Source organism: Podarcis gaigeae, assembly GCF_964106915.1.
Source record: "Podarcis gaigeae genome assembly, chromosome: 5".
NCBI classification, from domain to species: domain Eukaryota; kingdom Metazoa; phylum Chordata; class Lepidosauria; order Squamata; family Lacertidae; genus Podarcis; species Podarcis gaigeae.
In genome coordinates this window covers 50,340,970-50,367,827 of record NC_139681.1, presented here as the reverse complement: position 1 = coordinate 50,367,827, position 26,858 = coordinate 50,340,970, and the positions used below count along the sequence as shown (strand labels likewise).

At 41.1% G+C, this 26,858-nt stretch overlaps 1 long non-coding RNA gene across 1 annotated transcript in view; it reads right to left on the bottom strand.

Moving 5' to 3' along the window:
* Positions 1 to 19,774, bottom strand: part of LOC310845818 — a 41,823-nt gene extending 22,049 nt beyond the window's left edge. Inside the window, exons 1-3 of the long non-coding RNA XR_014564973.1 lie at positions 19,748 to 19,774; positions 17,792 to 18,830; positions 10,983 to 11,141 (exon numbers count right to left, since the gene is read on the bottom strand). This is a non-coding gene — a long non-coding RNA (uncharacterized lncRNA). The remainder of the gene's footprint in view (positions 1 to 10,982; positions 11,142 to 17,791; positions 18,831 to 19,747) is intronic.
* Between the last annotated feature and the right edge of the window lie 7,084 nt (positions 19,775 to 26,858).

Here is a 26,858-nt window from a genome sequence, read left to right as displayed (position 1 = left end):
CTGAGAGACTCAAGAAGTAATTTATAGAGGGGTAGAGGGGCTTGGCTGCAGATAAGGGGTTGGAAACTTTTTCTGACCCAGGAGGCTAGTACCTTATCTCCTCACCCCTGATAGGCTCAGTTAGACAGATGGATGAACTGCCCACCTGTCAATCACCTGACATCATAGTGACATCAGGTGATATTGTGCTTTGAAATCCCAACTAATGGGACTTCAAAGTGCAGTGCAGTGCAGCACAGGGCAGTTTGCAATTGCGCTTTCAAGCAGCTTATGCTGCTAAAGACCACCTCTGGAGTGTTTAAAAGCAGAACAATTCTTTCATTAGAGTAGTTTATAATAATTAAATATTTTGTACTTTTCTATATTCCACAAGAAAACCTTTGTGAGGGAACAAGTAATGTGTTTGACAAAACAGGTGGCTGTATGAATAAGTGAGCTGGAAGGGCTAAGGGCTGGGGACGCAGCTCCAGATCTGATCTCCATAGCCCAAAAAATATCTCAGTAGCCCTGTGGTAAGATACTTTGACACAACTCACCAGCTACTGGTTTGAGCCACTCCTCCGCCATCCTTCTCTTCCAAGAGATAGGTGACTCATTATTTGTATATCTGGGTGTTCATAACACTGGTTCACAATTACCAATATGCAGTGAAAAATACAACCTAGATCAGCTCCATGGCATTACACAATGGCCACAAGATTCTGCCATCAAGCGTTTAATAAAGAATGAACTTTACAAGCAGATCTAAATAGATTTTAGGGAGGCAAGATCAAAGTCCTACCAAGATGTTATCAGAGGATTTCTGGAACATTACAAAAAATGTCCTAATAACAAGGTACTTGAGATATACCCCGAAAGAGGTTTTTTTAAAAAATAAAAACTGATGATCTTCATGCTTCCAATTCTAACTCAGGAAGGTTTCCTCGTTTCGATGATCATTGTGATAAACAGGCAAATAGCTTTTCTTTTCCATCAGAGGATAAAATGATGGAATAGCCACGGAGCACTGATAATTTATTTCCTATTTCAGAGAGAAGCTGTACTTCTCAAGGGGATATGCACACCATTTTTCAAGCTTTGAGTCAATCTTCTAAAGAAGTTGTCTGTAGATCATGATCAGATTTGTCTAGGGAGTGTATCTATCATGGCGCAATGAAAATCATTCATTTTTCAGACCTGTCAGGCAGGGTAGACACCTGTCCTTTACAGAAATGGGAAAAGTGATAGAATCCATATAGCATATGGAAGGGATGAGACTCCATTACTAACAACCTGAAAGTGTGAAAAGGGTTGGATCACAAAGGCAGAGAGGTCCAGAAAAAGAATTAGTTATGTGTATGTCTCTGTATTTAACCTGTGCTAAAACTAGTTCTCAATCTAGTGTGCCAAAGGAAATGCAAATGGCAATAGAAAGACATCTAACATATGGCATCTCTGCACCTTTGCTCGACTTGTACATTCCCTTGGGACAACGTGATGGGATGTTCTGTGCAATGGAATATTCAGTCTATATCCCATTGAAATAAAAGGCAAAACTTCCAGTGACTGAATGGATTAGGCTCACATCCAAAGCCTTTTATCACAGATGTGTAAAGGAACTTGAAAAGGAATTCATCTAAAACGTATCTCTGTATGTGCTGCAATAAATAGGCAGCAGCTTGGCTAGCATGCATACTGAGTTCATATAACTGTAAATCCTTAATTAGTTAACTAAAACCAGTGGCAGGTTTTCAACCATAGCATAATTAGGCAAAATGTAATACAAATTGTGAAGGAGCTGTACACAATAATGAATAAATGTAGGCAAGGTGTGTGTGTGTGTGTGTGTGAGAGAGAGAGAGAGAGAGAGAGAGAGTGAGCGCGTAAAACACCATCAGATGAACAGTAGCTATAGCCAAGGCTCTCCCCCACCCCACCCCACCCCGTTGGCAAAACTGCTTTGGTGTTACATGCTTCAGCTCTGGTTGGATACAACCAATGTTTTGTCTTTCCTGGGTCATGGTCATAAGCCTCTAGTCTGGAACAAGGCTCTCATCTTACAAAAGTTGTACTAAAAGAGAAAAAAGAATGACCAGTGTCAGAACTATTATTATCAAATGAAGCTGATGTAAAAGGTGGACTTCGAGACCTACCCAAAATACAGTCCATTTATACTATTTAAAATACACCACTTTCACTTTTATGTTTATTTATTCCAATGATTGTCAGAACTGCAGTATACCAAGGTCAGGCCACTGGTCCATCAGACTCAATACAGTGGTACCTCGGGTTACATACGCTTCAGGTTACAGACTCCGCTAACCCAGAAATAGTACCTCGGGTTAAGAACTTTGCTTCAAGATGTGAACAGAAATTGTGCTCTGGCGGCACAGCAGCAGCAGGAGGCCCTATCAGCTAAAGTGGTGCTTCAGGTTAAGAACAGTTTCAGGTTAAGAACGGACCTCCGGAACGAATTAACTACTTAACCCGAGGTACCACTGCACTGCCTTAAACCAGGGATAGCCATCATGGCACCCTCAGATGTTGTGGACATCAGCTCCCATCATACCTGACCAATGCTGGCTAGGAATGATGGGCGTTGGAGTCCAAAATGTTTGGAGGGCTCCACATTCAGACAAAGGTGCACAGAACTGAATATGGGGCCTTCTGTGTGCATCTCTGTCACTCTTGCTTTGTTCTTTTTCATTTCTTAAAACTGTAAACAAAGTGAACAGTAGTGCATGCTACTATTTTGAATACTCTACTCTACAGAACCTAAGAGTAACTTATAGTTCATCCAACCAATCCAATAAACCTGTCCATATACATGTTTTAAGCATTTCTCTCAGAAAAAGCCAGATAGTAATTTGTTTGAGTACTTTCACTCGTACAGCTGGTTAGTAAATCTAATTGTCTGTACAAGTGACAACTTCAACACATGGGTGTGCTCATCAGAATCTTGCCCTTGCCTGTACTGCTGTTGGGTAGTGTATCTGCATTATAAACTCACCCTGGCTGATGTCTGCAGGATGGAGAAAGTGCAAATTAGTTTGATCTAAGATCTCATAATATTCATTTTTAATCACTGCTCTCAGAAGGCTGACACATCAGTCATGACAAGTGTTCTTCCTGGGCACATGTCTTCCCAGAAATCGTAGGCACAACTACCATCCCCTTCACATTCCCATCAGGCATTGAAGCAACTTCTGACAACTTAGGAACTCTCAGCCTTGGCAACTGAAACTGATGAGTTTAATAAAAGAGCCATGTTGCTTTCCAAAGGGAAGTGTAACTTTGTACGTCAACATATTGGTACAAAAGAATTGTCTCTGATTGATGGGGATGTTAAGCCCAAACTTACCTTAGGGGAGAAAGAAGGGGGAGTGGGAGTAGAAGAGAAGCATTTGCTTTGAGCAGCTGGATCTGGTAAACAATATAAATTAGGACCTTTCTGGCTTTTGAGTTTGTAAATGGCGCTCAGTTATTTCCATCTGGCCCAATAACAGCACAGATGATAATGTCATCTTAGAGATGCATTCAGGAGATGTCACATGTTCATCTCCCAACACATTTTTGGGGAGTGTGAGAAAAATATATTCCTTTTACTTTGCTCAGCTTTCCAAAGCCATCGGTAGGGCCATGTGAACTCTACAGCTCTGTGCATAAATGAAGAAAATCATGTCAATTACAGTGGAACCTCGGGTTACATATGCTTCAGGTTACATATGCTTCAGGTTACAGACTCCGCTAACCCAGAAATAGTACCTCGGGTTAAGAACTTTGCTTCAGGATGAGAACAGAAATTGTGTGGTGGTGGTGCAGCGGCAGGAGGCGGCCCCATTAGCTAAAGTGGTGCTTCAAGTTAAGAACAGTTTCAGGGTAAGAACAGACCTCCAGAACAAATTAAGTTCCTAACCCGAGGTACCACTGTAGTTATATTGCTCTGATTACATAATTTAGCTTACTACTTTGTGTTCTTGGTCAAGTGTTTTGGAAGAATGAAGTTGATGATGAATGGTGTAGAAATCTAAGGCAAAGGTGAGGAGCAACAGAAATTCCATTATTAATTATGTCAACTTCATAACAAGTCCACAAGTTCCGCTGATTCCTGTGGGAACATTTCTAATCTGAGATTTTTATGATTTTTCACACCCCCTTTTTCAATGACTGGGGCAACCCAGTCAGATGGATGGGGTTTAAGTATTATTATTATTATTGCTTCCTGAAATGGCTGTAGCCAACCAGCAAAAGAGAGACAAGGGAAAAAAGAAAGTGGGTAAATTCCAGCTCTTTGAATATCTGAATCTGCAGAGTGCATAGTGAGGTTTGGACATAATTCTTTACATTTGGATAAGCGAGTTTTCATTTAATGAGTGGGCAGAAATCAGGACCTGTATGTTAAACATTGTTTTGACATTTCCGTTATATTGAAAGGTGTGTAAGGTACGCAGGTTAATAAACTAGTTATATAACTTGGGTAAATTACATAAATTATGTTAAAGAGCAGACAGCAAGAGGAATAATGCAGTATTTGTCAGAAACCAAACTGCTGTAGAACAAAAATAGCACTTTCTCTGTGCACTCCTTGAGTGCTTCTGTCTGGAATGTGTCCTTGAACTGTGATGTTTCCTACTTGCGTAGGTGGTGGAGTGTATATGCCTTTGACATTTATAAATAAATAAATAAATAAATAAATAAAGTAAGTTATTTATATCCCGCCCTCCCCGCCAAATCCTGACTGAAATGTGGCCTATTGTTCAAGGGTAAGAGACAAATCCATTGCTTCACTTACTTTTTGCCTCTGGTCTTACCCACTTTCCCCTCTGATCCTGCCCACCACTGACACACAGTTCCCAGGAGATTACCAATAAGTGAGTGAACCCTGTGGCTGGGAAAGGTACTCTGCCCTATGCATAGATGGTAGGGCTTGAGGCAGCATGGCAGCAAGAGCTGGGTTGGGGTCACTGGGTGCACCTCTGCCCTGCCGCTCATACAGTTCAGGGGAGGAATACTCAAGCAGGGCTATACCCTTCTCACCATTTGGTTCAACATTCTGGTCCTGCCTGAGAACAAAAATATTGAGGTATAGGAGTTTGTAAAATGCTTGGGCAAGATAAATAGCTGCTGTGGATAGGGAGCTTTCTGTCACATATGGCTGGTAATGTTAATGCCTCTGGTGTTTTCTCATTGACTTTGACTTACAAAAAATTTAAAAGCTCTCTGCTGCTTTTATTAGTTGGCTGTGGTGGGTCTCCCTTCGTGACTGAGGAGGAAGTTGTGTGGCTGTGTGAACACTAGTTAAGTACACATCGGTGGCAAGGATGTGAATGATTTTGCTGTGGTTGTGCACCAAGCAGCTTCTCTGCTGTAAGCATTAGTGATGCAATTTCATAATGATCCATTCAGACAGTGTGCAAGAGCCTGAAAGAAACAGCTTGAGACAGATATTTCCCTCTGGGAAATGCCATCCGAGAATATGTTAATCTGACAAATACACAAAAGACCGTCCTCTGTTGGCGAAGCATGAAGAATCCCTCTGTATTTTGGTATTTGATCCGTCTCCCTCTTGAAAACTGGGGGGGGGCCGTGATGATTGTTACCCACTAATCATAACAGATCGTAGGGAAGTTGAGAGACATCAGGGCCGCCTCATGCTGCAAATTTGATGTTGTCTACACCATCTTTGACAATGCACTTGAAATTAATCAGAGGAGAAATGTCTCATTGGATTACATTTAACCATGAACACTGATCAGTTGCATGCAATTTTAACTCCGCTGTTGCATGTCCAGGACACTTTATTTAAAACATAGACGATAACGTATTAGCCAATATGTAGGAGATGATTTGGCATTTTGTGAAGTCAAAGGAAACACAGCTGGATAATTGATGGCAGTATTGTAGAGCTGATATTTCCTATGGCATGTGCATACACATATAGGTATACATATAGATATAAAATATGGATAATGTGAACTGAGGGACTAATGTGAAGAGCAACTGCACCCTGTGCACATTCATCCTAATGAAGAACATACACATGCATTGTCCATGAGGAAACTGTGTACATTTCCCAGTCAATAAACAGACTTTCAATAAACAGACTCTCCCACAGGCCATGAAGAATGCACATAACTTGACATTTTGTACGCTCTCCAGACATCATGCATAATTTCCAACAAGTTTGAGGGAATAAGCCTATCTCAGCTGAATTTTACACATTATCTGGACAATATGCCCACTTTCCAAGTAGCATACCCTTTGTTAATATCACTAGTTCAGAGGTGGGCAACCCATCCCTCTCCCTGCAATAGTGATTAAAATTCTCCTTTTACTCTAGTGGCCGCAGGCTCCTCCCGCTTACTACTCAACTGTTCCCTGCATTTATGCTAGGAGTAGTTTGAACTGGGTGCATAACAACCAGCCATTATGTACATACTCCATGAGGCATGGTGAATGTGCACAATGGCTGCTTGTTATGCACTCAACTTAAACTACTCCTAGCATAAACACTTTCCCCCTCTGACCTACCATGGAATCTCTGATGTAACCTGCTTGGATATTTTCATTGCACTTCATGCACTCCAGGGAAAGAGCCAAAAGCAGCTCCTTGCAGTACCACCAGCACTGCTGTAAGCAATGTATGTTTCTCCATTACATGTCACAGGCACCTAGTAGATTGTTCCTGTGACATTACTGGTAATGAGCAACACATAAACACGTGTATCAGAACAATTTAAAAGGCTCCTTTCTGAGTACATGGTGAATGATGCGAGTGTCAGTGATCCCCCTGGGCATTCATGTTAAACCTTTTAATGGGGTTAATGTTTCCATTTTGAATCTTCTTGTTTGTTTTGTTAAAAATTCTTGTTAAAAATTCCCTTACCCATTATTCTTCACATATGAAATTGACCAAGGATATTGCTACTATATACTTATGCATGCTGTATACTGAGGTTTTATTCACACTGCGGGTGGTGCTGTAGTGTAATCTAGTCTAATGAGCTGAGAGGGCTTCTGTGGAGAGTTTGCTTATCCTGCTCTTAGCCTGCCAACAAATCGTCGGCAGGAGTCTATGGTGAATGATTTCATGCACATAGCTGTAAAAAGCTGAGCTCAATTTCTGCCTTATACAAGGAACACAGTGGAAGAGCATCTGTCTTGCATGTAGAAGGTCCCAGGTTCAACTCCCAGCATCTCCAGAAAGGACTGAGAGTATCTCTTGTCTTACACCTGAAGAACTGCTGCTAGCCAGTGTGGACAGTAGTGGGCTAGATAGACAAACGGCCTGATTGTGCAAAGGCAGCTTCCTGAGGGATATCAAGTAAGCAACTAAGCATTTGCGAATGGGGATAGATGGTGGTTTGCTGACAAATAAAGAAGCAAATGAAGGGGTCTCAACCCATAGCAGTAGACTCAGTGGTGTAGCGTGGATTGTCAGCACCCGGGGCAAGGCAAGTAATTTGCGCCCCCTAACCCGTAGATTTTAGTAGGGGCAGAGAGATGCGAGTGTGAGCGCACCCCCCCCCCAAAATGTTGCACCCAGTGCGGCCGGCCCCCCCTGCACCCCCCATGCTACGCCACTGAGTAGACTTCCTTGCTGTGGACTGGCAGGGGAAAGTCTGTGGTTTGGCACTTATCCACACAGGCCAATGATTGAAAACCACTGGAACAAAAGCGTCTGGATATGCGAAGTTCATATCACTGTGGCTTGGATCTACTATGGGATTAACATTCCAATCTGGACTGTGTTTGAACAGCTAGGATGGTTAAAATAGGTTTGGCACGTTAGGGGGATAAAGGAAGAAAGAATAGCAACAAAGACAAATTTATTTCAAAAAATGTTTCCAAGCTAATGGTAATGTCTGAAATGATCTATCTTTCAAAAAGGCAATACCAGAGTATGAAACTGCCTGCCATAGAATACTTTTAGATCTCTTCTTCCTTTGTTGTGCTAGAGGCAAAGTATTTGTGACTTGGTGAATTTTTGCCATGAAAGATACAAAATGAATTAGTTTCTTTTTGCATTGAAGTGCATGGACACATCCTTTGCTCCTAAGAAGAGCTAATGCCCTCTCCCTCTCTCTAAGCGTCCACACACACACACACACACACAGAGTTCCAAATGCTCCTATCCAATTAAAATCCTCTGCAGGTCTGTAAAGCTATTGACAACTTGTTCCATGTCACTAAACTTGGTTGGCTGCCCTGACTCCAGAAATAAAAATGCAGTGCTTCATAAATGATCTCAGCATTAATAAGAGCCAGGAGGGATGCCTTTTAGAGGTAACCAGGGTTTTTTTTACTAGGGATGTTTCATGCCATTGTTTTTCTTCTCTGCTAAATTGTCCTTTCTGCATCAGGCTTGAGAAGAGAGATCAATGCATGATGATGAAGAAGAAAAAGAAGAATCAATGATATTATTTCTGATTTACGCTGCTGTATATTGCAGCAGAAATTGCCCACGAAAGAAATTGTAGATTTCTAAAGTAAAGGTGGTTGGTCAGAAATTGGTAGTTTTAATCTTATTTTACTAATTTGTGCATTAGCAATTTTACTCCCTGTGTAGAACCACAATCTTGGTTGAAAGTAATAGGTGGTTTTTTAAAAAGTGCTCATTAAAGTCAATGCCAGTCTTTTTGGTTGACCGCTCAGAAAGCACCTGCCATTTGACTAATGGCTTTAGTGCTGAAATGTGAAGGTCATATGCTGTACGAAGTCACTGGGAAATCTTGCTGGGGAGAGAGGGTAGGGAATTCCAAGGTGGGTTTTGAACATTAGATACACTTTCAAACCCCAAGCTAAATATTGCCTGCTATTGTTTGCAAAGGAACTCAGCTCATAAATAAATGGGGCTGCAACCTGAAGCCTCACCCTTCCAGCATAACTGCTCCATTTAAAAGTTCAGGACAGAACGAAGGGCATCCTTTCCAAACCATTTGCTTTGCTCCTTGCAAGGGGCACTGGATATCTTGGTTATAATTAATTCATTAGTGCATTCGCACTGGCCTCCTAACAAATCTGCAGAGAACTAGGAGGAAGTCAGTGGATAAATAAGGAGGCACTTGGGCAAACACTCAAAATTCAGTCATTTATTTTCCCCACTAGCAGCTTTTAGAGAGAGAAGGTTATGAAGGGTTTTCTCTCTCTCTCTCTCTCTCTCTCTGTGTGTGTGTGTGTTTTAAAGCCTAATCCGTTCAGTCAGCGGTGTCGAGAGTAAAAGCTTCTTCTTCAGCTTGGTGTCGATGCTTGGTTGAGTCTTAAAGCTTCATGGTTTTTTGACACTGCATTGAATCTGAAGCTTTGATGTCTGAGGCTGCTGCCTTCACAGAGTAAATCACATTTTAAAGTTTATCAGTACAGTGAGTACTGTCTTCTCTCTCGCATACACATATACAGCCTCACCTTCCCATTGCTTTTTCTTTTTGTGAGAGCACCCAGAGATATTTTCTTGGTATTAAATGTTTCTTCCGCTTACATCTTTTTCAGTGACAGGTTGGCACTTTACTTCCCAAAAAGTGGGATGATTTTTCTATCCTGGGTTTGAGAGGGAACAAGGGGAGGTGGAAAAAAGGCAAGAGGGGGACAGAGAATGTCTGGATAAACCAGAGTGCTTGTGTTTCCACTTGGGCCTGTCACCCTACTGTTTCCCTCTGTCTATGGCAAGGGACACAGGGCTCCTGTGATTTGCGCATTATATCCTTGTGGGATTCAGCATTTGAATAGACACTGCTGGTGGTCACAGATGGCCACTTTCAGCTGGAAAGATCTTCACGGGGGAATGTAATGATCACCTGAATACCTCCTTGTCATGGCTTCCATGGAGTAGCTATCCTGTGTGGTCATGTTTCCTAAATGCCTTGTGTTTGTAGAGTCTCTCAGTGTGAATACTCCTGTGTTATACATATCCAATCTTCTAACAGAAAAAGTTCTTATGTAGATGACAGCACCATTGCAATTCCAAACTCCTCATTATTTGACATTACTGCCTTTCCTCTCTTCCATCCCTGATCACCAGCTCCTACTATTTACTCCCTCTTACCAGTCCCCATGGATGGTTAAATCTGTCCATTTTGGCTCCTCTCTATTTCTCATTTCTCCAGCCAATTTATAACATTTTCACATCAATTTCCACTTAAAAAAAAGGTCCTAATGAAAATTCATCAGCATCTTAATGTGAATTTCTCTTAATATACAAATGTTTGCAAAGCGATTTCCTATAATATAATGCATTTTTATGTTATTTTCATGAGTATATGCATTTTTATGCACAATTTGGCCCAGTATAGGCATTGTTAAACATATTACTTGGCTGGAGGACAGCATTGCACACTTCAGAAGAGTACGAACTATAGCTGGGATTCCATTAAGACATTGTTTCAGAAAGTGTGAATTAGAACATAAGATATGAACACAGGGACATAAGAAGAGCCTGTTGGATGAGGCTCATCTTTTCCATCATCCTGTTCTCACAGTGGTCAACCAGATGCCTGTGGGAAGCCTTAGGTAGGTTTGCATTTAAATTTGAACTTAATCAAATTTCCCCCACATCCCTACCAGCCCAACTTACCCCCCATTGGTAGCATCAACACTGTTTGGATGCTTCCATTTTTTTCAATTGGCATTATGATTTCTGTCTGGAAAACATTCCTGATTAGAGGAGCATTTCCCCCAATGATTGGGTCAAGAGAACAGGTGTTACTTTGTTTCATTGGTGTCCTTTGTCAGAAATCCATTAAAAGTTTTTTTGATTTTTTTAAACAATCTTTCCCCTTTGGCCTTTGAATAAATGGAACCTTTCCACTCAAGCTATCATGTTCCCTTTCAGGAAGCATACATGAATGAGTCCCTGGGTGGCAGGAACTGTATGGTGTCATGTATTTCCCCTCATTTCCTTTTTAACAGAGCTCGTTCTTTATCAGTCAGTCTTTACAGCTGTAGGATATTCAGTCAACCCCTGCCACCTGCCATAGTTACTTCCATAAAGAATCTATTTCCCTTACCTTCAGCACCCTCTTGTTACAGCTTGGCATAGTGCAGAACTCATACAAATGGGCAGGAGGAGGAACTCTTCCCCTCTTATTGCAGCATCCTCTCTCCAGATTTTGATATTCCAAGGGAGATTAGGCACGTCCCATCCCTGCAATATTTATTCTCTGCAGCTTAAAAAAAAGGTTTTAAAAGGGCTACTCCTGTAAAGTTATTTTATTTTTATTACACTGTGTTCAGGGCTGTATTGTTTTAAGGGTGAGGACTATTTTATAATGTCTTTGGCAGTTTTTCCAAGTTTTAAATTATGTGGTGTTTAAACACTGTTGCAGGCTTAACTCATATATTTGCCATATGATGAGAAATGTTTTCTGAAAGGTGTAATTAAAAATGTTAAATAAATAAATATGAGAATGTTTTGCTAATCATAGAGAACTCCTTTTAGCCACCCCCCAAAAAAGTTTCAGTTGTTTCGGAACAGGAACCCTCAAATTTAGATCCTATGTCATATCCACCATGTGAAAGTCTCTAGAAGTATTCCTGAATGGCAGCGGCTCCATAGAGGAGGCATAATAACTGAAAGCTCTAGGCAGGGATGTTGCCCTCCAAATGTTGTTTGACTCCAGAACCCAGCAGGACCAGCCAGAATTGCCAATTGCCAATGGGTCAGTATTGATGGGAGACGTAGTCCAACAATATTGGGGGCGAGGGCAAAAGTTCCTCACATGTGCTTTATGGAAATATTGCCACAGATTCCTAGTACTTCAGTGCTAGTACTAGTGCTAGTGGGGAGACTCTCCTCAGAGCTGGTATGGTCTCTGCGGCAAACTGCTCTCAAATATTAGACATTCTGTATCAAACCACTATCACAAGAAAAATGTGTCTCCAGATGGCAGCTATGAGATAGCATATTGAGGAAAAACACTAACCGTTCATATTCACGAGCAGGGAACTTCATTAGCAAGGACCATTTGTGGTGTGAAACTGATAACGGAATTGACAGGAACTGTTTTACTGGACAAGACCTATAATTAGGGTATTAGATTGTCTTGGTGTTTAAAAACTGTTTATTATCATGGGCTGGCAATGTACTTTGCTGACATAAAACCTGACCTAACCTTCACAGATAGTGTTCTATACAACTCATGGAAGGAACTATCATCTTGCTCACTATTTTTTATGGGAGCAGTCATCATACATTCTGAAAAATGATGTGCATCCTCCAATAAATCATATTTTCCTTGATGACATATGTCACTTTAGAGTGACAAAGGAAAGGGGGCATTTGGAACAGATAAGGGAGACACAACATGGGGATAATGGATGGCTCCCTATCTCTTAATTTTTGGTGCTTAGCACACATTGACAATGATCTCTAATGTTCAGATAATAGCATGCATTTCTCTATTGGAATTAAGGCCTAATTTGCTGTGTCTGAAAAAGCACAGCCTCAAAAGTTGGCATTCCAGGGCTGTTAAATATAGAAAAGACAAAAACGGCACCAGGTTGGCTTTGGCAACTGTCTTTTTGGAGCCAACATTATCGTTACATGGGATTAGTTCTCCAATGTGTCTCACTTTGCACTTATCCACATTGAATTTCATTCGCGGTTTTGTTAAGTTGCTCCCTTCATTTCAATTATCTTTATATAGCACTTTGCAGCCTGCTTTCGACTTACAAGCTTTGAATGACCCTGATCTACTGATCAGTTAAAGTCACCCTGCTCATCTGATTCAGTTCATTTAGCATATGGTTTTAGTTCATCTGGCTGCAATCTTTTCTGATCACTCTAATATTAGCTTTGCATCAATTCCTTGGAGAAAGAAAGAAACAAAAAACCCACTCCTTTTCATAACCTTAAAGCCACCAGAGGACTTGGACTACTGCCTGCAGAGTTGCATGGACAGCTGCAACACTGAGGAGTTAAAAGTAAGCCACGTGAAGAGGACTGTTCATAGCCCCGACCCTGGGCCCTCCCATCAACATCAGAAGTGCAGTAAAAATTTTCACAAAGCTAAAACAATGCAAGGCGCAGCATAATAAAGATTTAAAAGGCCTGAGACCACATATTGGCCTGATATATAAGTTTTAAAGTAAGCAACAAGTGGCCCTTCTGGGGGCAGCATTCCCCAACTCAGGGACCACTATTGAAAAGGACCTTTCTCTATCATTCACCATATTTCATTTGGGTACTTGGAAAGAAGTGTCAGACAAAGATATCAAGGAACAGTAGGCAATGTGAGAACAGGGAATTCTTCTGATAGTGAAGTACAATGGTGTTGTGGTAAACATTGAAGTATAGGAACTCATCAGGACAGCCTCCATAGCTATACCCTCAAGAGTCCAAAACTAAAGGCAAATATGTTGATCCATTATTACACTCAAACACATACACATCAAAGAGTAGCATTACATAATACAAGATCCAATTTATTAGAATCTGCATGAATGCAGTCCTAAAAAATGTTTCCCAGCGTGAAGTAAACATCATTGAAATCAATATCCTTTCTACTGATTGCATAGGTTCAGCTTGAGAAAGCCACTGAGCTTCAACAAAAGATCTTCAACCAGCTGAAATGCAACCTTAAGCTTTCAGTCAGAAATGCAAAACATGCAAATAGGTGTTGCAGTTAAAATGCAAACCTGAAGTAGGAGCCCAAGAAAAGAAAAGGAAAGAAGCATCCAGCCTCTGATTTCTTCTATGTTAATCGGTCACATCCAAATTTTAATTCACTTATTCACTTGCTGGAACAAAGAGGGTCTGTCAGTAACCATGGTTCCCAGGCAAATCACTTGCCATTGCTACTGCTCTGAAAAAAGGTCTTGGAGCTATATTCCTCTGCAACCCTCCCACCATAACACCGCTGAAGTCGCAAACTGCAAAGGGCTTTAAAGGTCAAAACTAGCACTTCGAATTACGTCCAGAGAAGGACTGGGTACCAGTGAAAAGGATAAGACAAAATGTTTGTAACACTTGATGCCCGTTAATATATTTGCAGATATTCTGAGGTATCATTTCCACCTCAGGAACAAGCAGTGTGGAGTTCTAATTGCATCAGCCTGTGGCAAGGTGGTTGACCTGCAAAATTTACATGCTACATTCAGCCTAAGTTGCAGCAAGTGCCTACCTAGTGTCTACATTTTGAGGTGAAATGTCTAAAGTTGATCAAGCCTGCATTCAGTGTACGACACTGACACTGCTCACACACCCTGGGTTTACTTGCTTGACACATAACATAGGCTTACTTATTTCCACAGCCAACACACATTGAGGGAATAGTGAGAATGGGCCCTCATTATATTGGTTCAACAGAAGGGAAGTTGCTATTTCAGCAACACCAGCATTGGAGTTTTCATTTCACAGCAGCAGCACAAGCCCTGGTACTGCAGTGTCCTAGCTTGGGAACACTTATCATTAACCACATGACTTCCAGCAGCAGGAACTAACTGATGACTGGGATATTATGCATCAGGTTGCTGTCCTTCCATTATTTCCACCACATAAAAGGCCATTAAGGGATACTGAAAAGTGCCACTACCACCCCATCCCACTTCTCATTTCTCTTCATTTAAAAATTGACCATTATGACTGCTTCCTATCGCTTATCTTTTAATCAGTTGCAGATTTAGGGTTAGGGAATTTGCTTTTCAGACATAGTTCCATGTTTGGGGTAGTGCTTTAAAAAGCCTTTGATGATTCACCTTATTAATGGACCTGTTATTAATTGTTCTCTAAATCTTGGCGGTAAATTGTTTTATGTAAAGAAGGTTTAGAGATTTGGGTGGGGTGGGGCAGGTTTGACTGCCTTTACTTCTTTTGTTTATTTGTTTATTAAAATTATAGATTGTATTTTTAGCATTTTTTGTTGTAAACTGTTCAGATAATATTTATGGCCAGCTATATAATAATAAGCAGCAGTAGTAGTAGTATATAATACAACTTTTATTGATGCTATGCTCCCTACTATTTCTCCGCCTAAGAAAGCAATCTTAGTGTAAATTTACATGCTGAAGCCGTGTGAACTGCAGTGTGGCAACAACATCAAATTTTTATGTATACAGTGGAACCTCGGGTTGCGGATGTAATCCGTGACGGAGGCACGTCTGCAACCCACAACGTTTGCATCCTCTGCGCAGGCACAACTTGGCGCTTCTGCGTAGGCGCGAGCGGCGAAACCCGGAAGTAAAGCATTCCGGTACTTCTGGGTTTTCCACGGTCTGCAACCTGAAAACATGTAACCTGAAGCGTCCATAACATGAGTATGACTGTATAGGAAAAAAGAATCCATTTGTTGTAGCAGACAGCTAGCTAGTAGCTATTGAATCAGTGCAGTAGAGAGAGAGAAGGCACTCCTCACTGCTACCAAGCATTTATAAAATTCAAGAAAATATTCCAAGGAATCATCCATCAAGGCATCCAAGGCATGATCTCATAGAAGCTACATGGAGAAGTTTCAGATGACCAGTCAATAGACAAAACTGTTATGCTTAGAGAAAAATGACTGTTTAAGATCCTGAAAGATAAAAGCTAGGAAGAAATCTTAATACAAGCTACCTCAATGTGTTGTTGAGTCAGGCCAGAATGACCAGTAATAGGTTTTGGTAACCTAATCTCTCTCCCACCCCCACCTCTGTTTTTTTTGCAGAAAAGCTCTTTGGTAATATGAATGCTGCTTCATCAGACAGCTTCATTACTGTGGACAATCAACTTCTGTGTTGTATTTACTATACAATTTTTGATTTATGGATTGTGTGGGGACACTGCATTTGCTATTGAGTAATGGCTTCTTCCACCCATAATGCCCCATCCTCTTGCCTTAGGGGCCTTCTAAGGGGCCTACTGACAGAAGAATTCTGAGGGAGGTTCTGAACCTCTGAGTCTTGGTATAAAAGCAGAGTTGGGGATGTTGCTAGGTATCAACACAATCGGCTTTGGGGCTACTTAGGAATGTGAAAGTGTATGAAAAAGTAAATAAATAGCTAGACTATGACTATGTCAGTGCAGTTGGTCATCACTCCATATGCTCCATCACTCCACATTGACACCATGGCTATCTTCAAGTAAGTTACTCCAGGGTTTTGAAGTGGTCCCACTGATTTTGATGTAGCTATTCAAAAATTACTTGTTTGGATCTTATTGATATATGTTATAAAGCAGTCTGAGTTGTAATAGTCATGGAAGTGTTTATGCATTATGTGAATGCCATAACTAACCTGCTTCACATGTTTGGTGAGTCTACCAGATCGCTTATAAAAGCACCTCTGCAGCCAGCAAGCATGTGGTCTGGTTGGAATCACATTGAAGCAATGTTCATAAAAACCAGACAGCTGCATAGGATTTGGTTCAGTCCTAGCTCATATGGTGGATTCATATGGTCATCTGGGGCAGGCGCCAATGGTGGCTGGCAAGCTCCTAGCTGCTCAGGATCATATGGAGCCATTTTTGGGGGGTGGCGGGTGGAATGAAACCTCCATGATGAGGACCTGTGTTCAGACCTAGTGTCCTGAGATATTTTACATTTGTGCAAGGTGATTGGTGGGGACAGTGAAAACATCCCACTTCCCTCTTCTGGTTGCTAGTGTACATAGCAATGTACATAGCAAGGTCTTCTTCCCCACTCCTTTGAAGAGCTTTTTGTTGGTAGCTCCATGTCTGTGGAATGACCTCCCTACGAAACAGCAGCTCACCCCAAGGATCCTTATTTTATAGGTTGATTATTTTATTGTTTCTGTTAATTCCATAGTATGCTTTTATATTCTCTTATTTTTGTCCACCACCCTGCAGCCTTTTGTGGTGAAGGACAATAAATAAAACTTGATACCTTGTACCACTGAAAATAGATAATCTGACCTGCTATTTTCACGGTTTTAAGATATGGAACTCTGGAGTATATTTACTTCATATTGTTCTTGGCCCAAAATATTTCCACCTCTAGAATGGCTTGGATCCTTAGATGTCTCATGCAATAGAAGTGTTGCCAAATGGGGGAGGGGGGAAAAGGCCAGAGCCTAATGTACAGGCACAGGAAGAGCCTAATACATTTTCTGGCAATCGTTGGTGGAGCTGAAAATTCAAGCATCTTTGTAGACTTAACTCTAACAATAAGGAATCAATTACAAACAATTTTGGTCACTAGGTTAAGTGCTCTCAAGTTTTTATGGTTGTTTTTTTTTTAATGGTAAACTAGTGTTTTAGCCTTTTGCTCTCTTTAGCTTTTTTTAAGTGTCTTTGTGGGCTGGTGTTTTCAATAATTGAAGTGATATCCAAATACTCAGAGAAGACCCATCGAAATCAATGGATTTATGTTACTAAGCCTATTGATTCAACAGATCTACTTTGAATGCAGCTCATGTTAGATATAACCCTTGGGCTTTATGATAGGGGTGGGGAAGGTCTTGCCCACAAGTCAAATGCAGCCCATACTCCTCACCAACTGTATGCCACACCCTGAAGTGATTTTGCCTGGTTGAAATGTTTCCTTGAACTTAGTTAATGCTTCTTGCTTTAAGTGGATTGAAAGGTGGGGACGGGGGGCACAGAAACCTCTGGGTTTTTCATAGCTGGGATATAGCCTACCGTGCAACTGTAAGAGTTACATTGGCTGGGGCACTCCCCTCTGCCTCTGACCCCCATTCACCACTAGCATGCAACCCCGGGTGCAGAAAAAGGTCCCCTACAACTGTTTTATGGCATGCCCCTCCCTGGTATCAGTACAGATTAAGGTTGGTCCATGGGGTCATGAAGAGTCGGACATGACTAAACGACTAAACAACAACAATAACAAACAAACATACAAATGAATTGCTGCCGAGGTGCACTCACCATTCTGAAGCCTGAGGAGACTATGCTGATGCATCTCCAGCTGTTGCCGTTGACTATGGACAACGAAGTACATGGCAGCTGAGTGGATGTAAAGGTGAGCCATTTCCTCTTCCCCAGCAGAACATAGCTGAGACATTCAGCAGTATTTCCCCTCAGTTGTTTGGAGGCAAATTGGTAGTTGGCTGGAGGTGATCATCTGGCTGTGGGATACTGTGGCAGGATAATAAGGCACGTTCACTTCCTGAAAGGGATTATGGCTTGAAGGCAGTTGAAAGCTGGCTGGTGGGAGGTTTTGAATATGCCTATGTATGTGTGTGAAGATGATCTGTGAAAGGAAACTGGTGGATATTCATGAATAGATGAACCCATGCAAGGTGGCAGGCTGAAGATAGCGGACAAAGTTGCCAAGCAGAAGCTGGTGGAGCAATGTGGGTAAGAGCTTATTTTCTCTGTGCTCTTTTCTCCTGTGGATGTGTGAAGCCAGTCCAGTGAGAAGCTTTTTTAAAACCACACATGAAAGCAATGCAGAGGACCACAGGGCCAGAATTCTGGTGAGGCTTTGTTAAGACGCCCCCCTCCCCCATTCTCTTGTGAAAGCAATGAAGAGCGCTGCAGGGCCTAAGTGCAAGCCACCTTATCTTTCTAAATAAATATCCCTCTCCCTCACAAATGTCCATTCCATCTTTTTCTTCAAAGACAGATAACCTACGGTCAAAAGCCTGAGTTTAGTATGGGCTATAAATATTTTTAATAATGATCAAATCTTTGCTGAGGTGCCGCCACAATTGTTAGGCCTAGCTAGCTAGGGAGGTTGTGCTGATGCCTCCTCAGCTGTTGCCGTTAGCTACAGGCAGCCTATGATGTCACAAAAAGGACATGGCGGCTGAGGGGAAAATGGCAGTTACTAGTGGGAGGAGGGGAGGAGGGAGGGACCAGGAGAAGCAGGCTGAGGGAAGCTGTGGCAGTGGAGGCTTGGCTCCTTCCTTTCAGCTTGAGTTGCCAACTTTTTGTGCTTTGAGGGCTCTTGAACCTGTCATACCTGTAAAACAAATGAACACTGCTTTTGTCACTGTGTGGTCCCCATCCCAAATAAACTTAGGATCCCCTACGGTTTGAGTAGTTCTCTTTTAGTTGAAATATGTCTGCCGGGCCTAGTTAGGTGCTTGCCTCAGGATCAATCAATGTGATCATGTATTTTATTTAAAATCATTTATAAACTGCTTAATATTTTTTTAAAAAAACAACACACAGCACACATTGTAAAAGCAATACACTACTTGAACAAGAATACAGCACAAAATTGGTAAAACAGTAGTATAAATGCATGTTGAAAACCAATGAAAACAGGATTTCAGGGAATTCAAATAAAAGCAAGGTCCTATTTTTTATACTTTATTTTTAATAAATTTTATTGAATACAAAAAAGAATATCAAATAAGAAAAGAAATACAGAACAAATTTCATACATATACACATAAACATAATTATACATCTATAAAACAATATTCAGAAAGAAAGGGGGAGGGGGAAAAGAATAAACAAAGAAAGAAAAAAGGAGTAAAAGAAGAAAGATTTAAAATAGAAATTTAGAAAAGAGAAAAGTGTTTGCCATAAACAACAGTTCTATCTTATGGATCAGGGAGAGCCTGGGCAAGAAGAAGTCTTTACAAGAAGACTCCTGGTGCAGTGCTGGCACTCGACTTGTGAGCCATGATAAGCCACAAAGACCTGGGTTTGAATTTCACTTCTGCCCCCAAACTCAAGATAATGCTTTGGAGGAGGGGGAGTTGTTATGTCTTCAGTATCCCTCCTTTCTCCCTGCCCCACATATTTACGAATCTTTTCAGTTGCCAGTACTATGCCGAGGATTAAACTTGCAGCCTTGTGCCAGGAATGCAGGACTCCCCATCAGGCAGTTAGGCTACCTAGTTTAATATTACCTACATCTGGCCTTACCAACATGGTGCCTGCAGGTGCTATGGTGCCCACCATTCCCTGCCAAAGAGACAAGCTCCCCAGCTTCCCTCCACACCACATTTCAGGATTCAAAGTCTACACTTGAGGAAGCAGCCCCTGGTCTCTTCCCTAGGGTTGTCAGACCCCCAGGGAAAATTTGAATTCCTCAAGTTTGCCTGTGACCATAGCCCCCCCCCCAAGAGGCAGGGAGAGGGCTTGGATCTCCAGGTAGGGAAGAGCACCTTTAAATTTTTATTACTATTAAGATCAAGACTGTGCATGCAGTTTGCAAGCTTCAGAACAGCAGGAGCTGGTTGCAAATAATTGCATAACCTTTCAGGGCAGGTGACTTCCTCCTCCCATTTAACCTCTTGCCTCCTGGGTTCAGAGGTGAGAGGCATGGTACAAGAAGAGAAAAAAATGGACTGGGCTAAATAGGAGAAGGGTTATGAGCAGAGGCAGATTTAGGGGAGTTCAGTCAGTTATGAGTGCACATATGAGCCTGGCATGAGGGGGGGCACAAAAGGTAACAAAGTATATGAAGAAGAGCAGCAGGAGGAACCAAACCTGTTGTCTCTTCTCCCTTCCACAATTACTGGATGACTTCTTTTTCTGGATCCAGCTCTGAGGAGGCAAGGATAAACATTGACCCAAGGAGACAGGAGTGCTGGGAGACTGAGTGGAGACTGGAGAGCCTGGAAAAGGTATTTTATTTATTTATCTTCATTTAGAGTGAAGTGGAGACTAGAAAATCATTTCAGGGGTAAATAACTGATGTGGGAGTTGCCTTTGAGGCAGAAGAAAATAAAAGGCTGAATTGGGAAGTTCCCAATCTCAGTCCAGCAAGGTTTTTTCCCTTCCAGCACCAGGACTATTTCAAATAAAATCTACAGTAGATTGAAAGGAGCCTTCTGCTAGCCTAGTGGTATTTTTGGCCCCTCCAACTGTGTCTTAAACCCAGAACTTGGGGAATAAATTGTGTCTGTGCATGAAATAGAAGTTTTGAAAGGTGAAGAGTATCTTTGACATCTTTACTTAAGTGGACTGGAACACCCATCACATACTGTGCCTTAAACACAGGGCTTGGGAAATAAATTGTGATTTCAGAAAGAGGTTCAGAATGTTAATTTCCTTTGTGATAGTGACACCACGCCCCCCTGATTGCTCCCCACTTCCAGATTGATTTATATGCCAGAAAGGTAGACCTGCACTGCAGGTGATCTCATGCGCTGTTATTAAAGTTACATGTTCCAATGTATATTCTTTATTTTATTCTGAACAAGCAAGAATGTAGTGGGGCACCTTAAAGAGTAGTCAATTGTATAATGATAAAAGTATTGGTGAAGGGTGTGTGTGGGTAAATAGTGAGGTGAGAAGGAAATTAAATGCTTAAAGTACTAACTGGCAATTTCATTATTAACATCTGCTGTTCATAAGAGCCATTCACAAACTTAAGTTTCAGGGTTAATGTTTTATGCTTAATGATACCACCAGGGCCCTCCTTGTGACATCACTAGGGTTACTCCTAAATATCAGGTTTGGGCATTGAAATTTCAGGGTCTTTGATCTTCTGACCTTGCAACCCTAGGCCTCAATCCTTTGTGAAATGGGGTAAGGCAAGGAGAACACACATACAGATCTTCTAGAATTATCCCATTCAAACACAGCACTGTGATGTATGTTGCCCTCTCTCATTTGATTATTTATTATCAATTCATGGCTACATTACATTTTAATAGAAATTTTAGAAATTTATTACAAAGGGAGATGAACTGCTCTACATGGACAATTGGAGAACTTTTCTGTTGCAAGGAAGCATTGTTTGACTGTCGCTCTGATGCCTGTTTTGTTTTGTTGCTCCTTTATTCCTTTCCAACACCCTTTTACATTTGTATGCTCATAGTTTGGTGTGATCATTCTTTCATTTAGGGAAGTATCAACAGTAAATAGAGCATTTTGGAATGAAATAAGAAGAATTTATCCTCTCTAATTGTTCATACTTAAACTAAATGAAATCCTATGGGTTTTTTCTCCTTCTACACTCCCTAATCCCCACACAAGCACTGGAATTTAATTTTTTACCTTTAAGAAGGTGATTTAGACTGCTTGCTGCTAAAGATATTGAGGAGCAGCACCTAGGGCTGCATCTACACCACACATTGAACCCCCCTCCCAATACTCTTGGGAACTGTCATTTAAATATGCTTTAAATGTATGGTATGAACTTAGCCTGTATTAACTCCTCAGATATTATACTGTACATCTTCTACAAGTTTGATTCCCCTGAAAAAAACCTATGTTTTTTTCCCTTTCCCACTTGATTATTATCAATTCATGGCTACATTATCATCCTGGAGAATGTGATTCTGTGAAGAACTGTATTTTACAAGACTAGTGAATAGGGGATTGATAACAAAGGCAGAACTGTATTTTACCTCAGTCTCTCTCCATAAATTATACTCTCTAATCTGCTAATTTGATGGACCCCCTTCACCCAAACAAATTCCTTGCTTCTGCCAAATGGTCAGTGTCCAGGCCATATTTACATAACATCCCCTCCTCCAGTCAGCATATGATGCAGATTATTGATTTATGGCATATTTCACTGTGCCTGTTCAAATGAAGCTTTGATTGCTATAGTTGGAATGAACATCAAAAGGTTTCCTTAAACGTTTTCCTCCTTAGTTTCCTGCAAAAAGGTGATATTTGCCTCATAATAAATATTTTTAAATGGATCTGTTCCTCTGGTTTCTTGTAACATCACCATCCTAGGGCATTTTGACCACAAACATTGAGCTCACAAATGTTCAACATATACACAGTTTAAATCACCAGAGCATTCAGCCTTCTGTTACTTTGGCATGGAGATAATCCACACATAAATCACGAGGGGACCAATTTCCTATGAAAAGACGGTGATTTCCCATGTAATAAACACCCTCTGTCACTTATAAAAACCCTAGCAATGCCTGGCGTTCTGTAGGGACAGGGCTTTGTGCAAAAGGTTTCTGTCCTCTGCTAGAGGTTTGACAGAAGGTGGCGGAGATATTTTGTGAAGAGGCTTTGCAGATTGTAAAATAGTCACTAGTTTTATAAGTGGGAGATTTAAATAAACACAAGGAGAGACTCATGTCACTTTTCATTCTCAAGCCTGTTTCTGTTTTTTCTCTTCAGGTGCACTTAAATTCATATTCACAGCTAAGGTCCTCCCAGGGGATTTTATATACCTCATTTTGTCCCTCATTTTGAAGAGTGCTCTGCTTAAGGGCAATTGTTTTCAATGCATTAGTGTACTTCAGCATGTTGTCAGATGGTGTTTTCAACATGTACATAATTACAGCTGGTCACTCAAACATGGCCCATCAAGGCTCCATATCAGCTGGTTGTCAAGCTTAGATTGTCACTAGTAGTCAGAGTAACAACAGCCCTTCTCCATTATGGGGAAGTCAAAAAGCCAACTTTAGTGAATGTGGTGGAAATGGAAAACATCAGGAGCAGGCTTTACCAGGATAGTGTTGAAAATCTGGTGGTTCAATGATGAACAGGACAGAAGCTTACCAAAACTGAAATCCATTTGGTATCTAAGGATCAAAGTTCAAGAATCCTGATTCTGTCTTCTACAGCATTAGCTAGCCCTCCCAGTTTGGTGTAATCTGCAAATTTGATTGGCATCCCCTCAATTCCTTAATCCAAGTGGTTTATGAAGATGTTAGAAATTTCATATGCCCTTTCCCACTGGTGGATGGCACTAAGATAGGAAAAACACTTCATAACATAAAAAGGGAAGCTGTTGTAGCTATTGCAATGGTGTTGTGGAGTCACTTTTCTTGCTTGGTCAGCCATTTCACTCATTAACACAGGGAGTTAATTCAGGAAGCCCTGTTGTGTCCTAGGTTACCATATCATGTCTTATAACTTATATGGACATTGTAACCTTTGAGGACCACTTAAGCACTGAATGGCTTGCAAGCATAGATGCAACTGAAACTGGTCCAGAAAACAAACTAGAAGAGATTTTTCTTGTGAAGGATTTTATAGAGGGTGCTATCTTGTCTGGAAAAGCCCATTGTAATTTGGCATTCACTGGTGGAGGTAGATGGGGATCCCTGGAATGGAAAGCTGCTGCAGTGCGCTAGTATTCAAGCTGGGGTGAATCCACCAGCCCACATTTCTCACTTTTTGGAAGCTGCTCATAAACATAAACTGACCTTGGATATTTAAATAAAGCCATGAGTATTCTCTATTTGTTAGCTGGTCATCAATTTTAGATGCAATTAAACTGAAATTACCTCTGATAGACACATGGTTATGAACTTTCAGCCATAACTCCCTTGGTATTGCATTATTGTTTCAAATTAAAATGGTGTTTCTCTTTGCTTAAAACCTCACATTATTTTTTTAAAAGCCAAGGTGTACCTAGAGAGTGATGAAATGCAAAACGTACAGCCTTGCAGGGCCTTGTAAAAAGCACACAAAGACACTTGTTCAGCACAGTAAAGATAAGAATTATGAATTTATGATTTCACAATATTGCTTACAGCAAAGTAGTGGAAGCTGGGACCTAGGCTTTTCTAGAAAGGATAATTGGAAACAATCAATAGTCACAGGACAATATTGGCCTAATCAGTTAATCATCCCTACCCAAAGTGATAAAAATGACCATTATTAATGCTTTTTTGGCATAAAGATTACTTTGGATAGAATGGCATCCTGCTTATCCACTGTGAATGTTCAGCTGTTGCTTAAATACCTGTGTACTGTTAAACTGAAAGGCTTAAATGTAGTTGGGTTCATACTTTTGGAAATCCCCATGTAATCACTTGGAAGATGTGGGGATGTCAGTGGGCAACACTCGGATGGAAGTGACATTTATGATAACTGGTGCATCCACGTGGAGGGATGTACTATACTGTAATATAGCTTGCCTATTTGCCTGCTTTCTGCCAGGTGTTCTTGGATCCAATCCTATCTTACTTGTGCCCTGGTGCCATTTTGCTTGGTGCATACAGAAAACTAAACTAGCATAGAGAAAGTACTACATTAGAACCTTTCTTCCTTTCTATTGGTAGGGAGTTTGACATGGGACAGTGTGCAAGCATGCTGCCTGTATTCTAATCACAGAGATGGAAAGGATCCCAAAGGTCAGCAACCCCTGTTGATGCAGGCAATCTATTGCTATAGCATCCCAGACAGGTGGCAATCAGATAGGTGGAAAGTTAAGAAGCATCCATCATCTCTTGAAGCAGTCTGATCTACTATTGAGCAGCCTGTGTCATCAGGAAGTTCTTCCTTATAAATCCTCCATTTGCACCTATTAGTTCAGATCTTAACCTCTGGAAGCACAGGGAACAAATTTGCTCCATCAACTATGTGACAGTATCATCTCTTCTCGCCTCCTGGCTAAACATACCCAAACTCCTTAATTCTTTTCTCTTCTGAATTGGCCTCCAGACCCCTCCCCTCCTTTGATCCTCTCTCAGAAATCAGTTATGTTGAATCTTTGAGAAAATCCGCAAAACGTACTTAGAGCAAAGAACCTTGCTCAAAGAACCCTGGGAACTAAGTTTTGTTAAGGATGCTGGGAAACTGTAGCTCTTTGAGGGGGAAACTAAAATTCCCAGGATTCTTTGGGGGATGTCATCTGCTTTAAATGTGCATAGGATGTGCTAAATGTATGCCCTTCCTTAGTTGCCAAAGAAGTTTTTGACTGAAAGTGTTAATATTGTTTCATACTGAACTCTGCCAACATGAGACAGTCTGTAGAATGATAATAAACTTTATAGATTTCTCCTACTTCTTCCAAGAGCTTCTGAATCGCCTATCTAGCTGGGATAATGAGACTAGCAGTATTTGGCTTTTGCTATCCCAGGCACAAAGGAAACACATCCAAAATCTCTGAACTATGACACTTGGCATCCTTTAAAGGAAGGAATGCAGACAGCATACAGATTTTCAGTTCTATGCAGTATCTCTCTGTATCAGAAATATATATAGGAATAAGTTTTAAGGACCTGCCAATGGTGTAGTAGGTGAATACCATCTGACTTCCAGGGCCAAATTACCGAACCCATTTTGCCTGATGAAATATGGAGTGGGCTCCATCCACATTGCATTGTAACCCATGATTGCAGTCACATGAATTGGGTCAAAAGATGATTTTCCCTTCTACAACTAATTAGGCATCACCAGCAACTCCTTCTTCAGTGTGACTTGCTTTACTTTGCTTAGATCACAGCCAGCAGTTCCTCAGACCTTTGAAAACAAGCTGAGTTGAGATTCCAGACAGCATAGGTGCTTTTTAGAGGACCAGTGAATGTGTAGGGCAGCGGTCAGGTTCACGTCAGTGCTTCCTGCTTCCCCACCTGGTTCTCTGAACAGAGCCCATGTATATACAACTTGTGCACATGTAGGTTCATATTCTCTCTCTCTCTCTCTCTCTCTCTCTCTCTCTCTCTCTCTCTCTCTGTGTGTGTGTGTGTGTGTGTGTGTGTGTATTCTGCATTTTCAGGGCACCAAGTTGCATGGGGAGAAGAGCCTTCATGCATACATGTTTCACATCTGAAAGAGCAGATGAATGCATGAAAGCCAGGAGTGGGTCATGATCCCAAGGACCTCAATCCCTCCACATATTCACTGGTCCTCTGAAAGGGATTATGACAACTGGTAGTATAAATAATTCTTGCCAATGGCCAATATCATATGAGACAAGTTATACATTTGACTCTGAAAGAGAAGTTTTCAAAGTAGTGATTCTGTGGATGTGAGACCTTTCCAGAGATAAGAAAAGCTAAGTTTGGGTTAATCAAAAGACACAATTTGAGGTCAGACATTAGAAATACAGCTTCTATCAGACTGTTCTACCAGACTGTCAAAATGCAAATTCTCCAGCAGTCACAGTACTCATAATGTCTTCAAAGATACTAGTGAATCCATCTGGACACAATTATAGCCCTTTCTACCATTTGTTCCGTCCAGATCATTTGGCTCCTATGCATCAATAAATGCCTGCGTAATGGTCCTAATAAAATGTGGACTGCTAATGAGACACAGTACCAATATTGGTATAAATATAAGCTGGAGTATAGCTACAAACAGCACAAATTAGGTTTTC